This window comes from Rhea pennata, unplaced genomic scaffold (assembly GCF_028389875.1).
Source record: "Rhea pennata isolate bPtePen1 unplaced genomic scaffold, bPtePen1.pri scaffold_46, whole genome shotgun sequence".
NCBI classification, from domain to species: domain Eukaryota; kingdom Metazoa; phylum Chordata; class Aves; order Rheiformes; family Rheidae; genus Rhea; species Rhea pennata.
Genome location: NW_026907685.1, coordinates 732,385 through 736,235, shown reverse-complemented (window position 1 = coordinate 736,235; position 3,851 = coordinate 732,385). Strand labels below are relative to the sequence as shown.

Genomic DNA, 3,851 nt, shown 5'->3' with positions numbered 1-3,851 from the left:
CACCTGTGGGATTCTGACTGAACACCTCTGAGCAGCAAGAATCGCCCCTAAACGCAGTGTTACGAAATCACCAAGGTGCCTCAGTGGGCTCTCATTAGCTGGCTGCCTGCTTGCAGTTTCTCTGTGCAAGCAGGAGGAGCCGGGACAGGCCCAGTACAGAATGCCACTGGTTGTCGGGACTAGAGCGTGGACAGATGTGGCGCCGTCTCTCACCCGTTGCGAACTGCGTTTTCATGGGGAAGCTGGTGTTAAATCATTCGTAAACAACCTGATTCTGGGTCAGGGTTTTGTATATAGTAGAACAGCTCCCTTGCTGTGATCTATTGAGGGTCAGGCCTTGACACAAGCTTTTTTAGGTCAGAAAGAAAGGGCCGATGTCCAGCACGTGCCGGGGGGAACGGACACCCTTTCCCCTCCTCCAGTTCCTCCAGGGCAGATCTGCCTCTCCCCATGCCTGCAGTGGTGGTGAGAGTAGCAGGGGTAAGGGTGGGAGGGAGCAGGAGTCCCCTCCTTGAGCGAAGGTGGCTCCAGCTCTCATTTTATGTTGTTTCCTTCCCTGCTTGGGAGCGGGTTGACTTGGAGGGCTGCAAAGGTCGTGGTGACACGAGAAGCAGCAAAAGTCTGTGTTCCAGGAGGCAATGGCACGTGCAGCAGCAGACAGATGGGACAATGTGAGGCTGCACAGTGGACGTGGTGTCACTCTCCCATGCCTGTTGCCATGCCAGGGCAGGGGTGTGCTGGAGATGCTCACAGTCGCCTGTGGTGGGGTAGATGTGGTGCTGCTCACCTGCTGTGATGCCGGTGGCTGTTTCCTCAGCAAAGGTGTCCAAGTGCGGGACGCCAGGCAGAGCCGTTGCCACTGTTGTGGGCCTCGGAGTGGCGGGGGAGGCATCCCTGTGGGGATTTCAGGTTGTTGCCCTCACACTAGGGCCAGGTTGCATCTGCCTTTCTTCTGCCCCACCTTGATGACCCAGCCATGTGGTCCTGTGTGCCAGCTCGCTCCTCCTGTTCACTGCGCGTACCGCACCAATCGTGCACCTATCACCCTTCCCTGACCACCACTGCAGTCACCCCACACGATGCCTTGGAGGCTGTGCTATGGGTTGGCAGGAGAGGAAAGAAGGTCCTCTGGCAACCGCAGTTGCTGGTAGCCACCCGTTGTAGAGATGGCCATGGGCCGCAGGCACTGGGCCCAGTGGTTCTTCGTCAAAGAGCTGAGAAAGAATATAAAGACTTGGGTGGCACGATGCACCCCCAGGGGCATTGGGTGTGCTGCCGTAGGGCTGAGGGGTCAGCATGTGCAGCGTCGGACCGCCCCTCCCCCATGCCAGCCAGCATGCCCCATGCTCAGGCCCTGGGCAGCTGGGTCGGAGAGGGGTACCCTGCTCCCTTTCTCCGCAGTCTGATCTCGGCAGAGGGAGGCCGCGTGGTCAGCCTGTGCCAACCTGCCTCGAACGTGCAACCTCAGCGTGAGCACATTCTTGCCGCTGGGATGGTGAGCCCTCACCACAGGTGGTGCGGACACCAGGCCTCTGCGTATCTACTCTCCTGCTTTGGCCGTTGCACTCAGTCCCACGCTGCGGCCGTTGGCGGCACCCTGCAGCCAGACCCGTCACTGTGCCATCCATCACGTCTGCCTCACTCTGCCTGACCCAGCTTCACTGGGCTGCAGGTGCGGGCAGGCTCCCCCAACCCCGGTCTCCACATGGAGGCAGGGAGCGCAGGCACCGTTCCCTGTCTGTCTCATTTCACTCATCCACCTGCTGCCGGGTGTCTGTCTGCAGAAGGGACAGGAGAGTGAGTGGTGTCATCCGGGAGGCTGCGTATGCGTGCACCGGCATGGGCTCCATCTCTGGCAATGCGGAGCTGGAGACCGAGGTGAGTGCGAATCTTGGAAGTGCAGGGCTGGTGGGCCACGGGTGTGCAGGCAGGGACGCGCCCGATGGCGGGCAGGCTGTGACGCTGGGAGTCTGCAGGGACCCTCCAGACACCTGTCCCTGAAGCAGGCAGCAGGGCCGGCGTGTCATGAGCTGGGCAGAGCTGTGCACCTGGGCTGGACTTGAGGCAAGGAAAGGGCTGTCCCAGGTCAGGAGCAAGAGCTCCCCGGCCTTCTCGTTCGGGTCTCCCTTCCTTTTCCTCCTCCCCAACCTCTGTACTTGTATGGTCAGTGAGGCGAACCCGCTCTCTCCACTGTCCCTTGCCTAGTAGCTGGCGTCAACGCGAGGAGGGAGGTGGAGTGGAGGGGGCTCTTAAGGGTTGTGAACGCTGCCTGTTCCCCCAGAGTGTGTGGCATGGACTGAAATGAGGACAACTCTTAGACGTGGATCACTCAGCTCGTGCGTCAATGAAGAACGCAGCTGCAAGAATTAACGTGAATTGCAGGACACATTGATCATTGTCACTTTGAACGCACTTGTGGCCCCAGGTTCCTGCCAGGGCTACACCTGTCTGAGCGTCACTTGATGGTCAATCATCACCCCCCGTTGGTGCAGCGGTGCCATCCCTCCCGGGGGGCGGAGGAGGAAGTGTGCAGTGGAGGCAGGGCATGGTGGTGGTACCAAGTCGGTGGCAGCAGCAGAGCCGGGACCCTGGTGTGTGCACTGGCAGCCCTGGTCTCCCAGCTGGCCCGCCCAGGTCTGTCGACCGTCTGCTGCAGCCGGCATGCCCTGCTGCACCTGTCCTCCCCTCCCTGCCCTCCGGGCTCGGTGGCTGCCGCTGTGTGGCTGATGCAGTGTGGCACGGCTGAGACGCCTGGCAGGCCTGTGCCCCATGCAGCTGGGCCTTCATCCCCCTAAGGGCAGAACTCAGGAAACCCCGGCTCCCGGAGTGCCCTGTTGCAGTTAGATTCCCGGGGGCCAAACATCCAGTTTGGTAAGCCAGCACAAACACACACGCACAAATGCTCTTCAGCAGCAAGCAGTTTATCAGTAAATACTTACAAACAGACCAACCCGATGGTAATCTTGAGAAGGACCACTCCAATTCTTGTCCCGATTGGCTGCATGATGAGAGAGAGAGAGTCGGCAGTCACAATCTTTTCGGGCGTCCCCAAGGAGGCAACGTGGTCCTCTGTTGTGCAGCAGTCTCACTCTCCTTGAGAAAAATTCCAGTATTTACGATTATTTGTCGTAGGCTGGAGTCCCGGCACGTGGGGCCAACACGTGCCGGGAGTCTAGACCGACTCCACCCCGGAGAGACTCCGGGGAGACAGACTCCGCTGCATAACCGGGCTGTGATACTGGGCACATATGCAGACTTATTTTGGGGCCACATTGACTTTGGCGGTCGCTATTTCATTATTCTTCAGCTTCTGACCTTCATGTTGACTGCTTCTCATGGTTATTTTGTGGCTGGAAGCCACAGAATCTATATGTAATCAACCGCTGCTCTTTCTCACAGATTTCCAAGACCTTGTTAGTTACTTATTTGTATTCTGCTTAACACAGCGGTATTCTTCTAGACACCAAAAAGTTACAACACAGACCATTGCCACCAAGTATTGTGTAGTACAGACACAAAAGTTACAACACGGACCATTCCCACCAACTATCACATAGTATGGATGCACACCTGCTTTGCAGAGTTCATCCTGATGGGCCCCAAGGTTGAGTTCGTCGCCGCGGCCTGGGACCTCTCACCACCACTGGCCATCGCTTGCCAGTGCCACCATATGGGCTCTTCTCCATCACTCTCCCGGTGGTGCACTGGTCCTCCGTTCCCCCCTGGGGTGGGGTGGCTGGCTGCCTGTCTCCACCCCCTGCCCTCACTGCTGCCGTTTTGGTGCCCACCAAGCCCCCCTGTCCCTGCGTTGTGCCCACATCCGTAGCATGTGTCAAGCCACTTCTACCCAC

General features: G+C 58.7%; 1 pseudogene; it reads left to right on the top strand.

The window, feature by feature from the left end:
- The first annotated feature begins 2,309 nt into the window (after window positions 1-2,309).
- On the top strand, window positions 2,310-2,458 carry LOC134154860 (5.8S ribosomal RNA; annotated as a pseudogene).
- The last annotated feature ends 1,393 nt before the right edge of the window (window positions 2,459-3,851 follow it).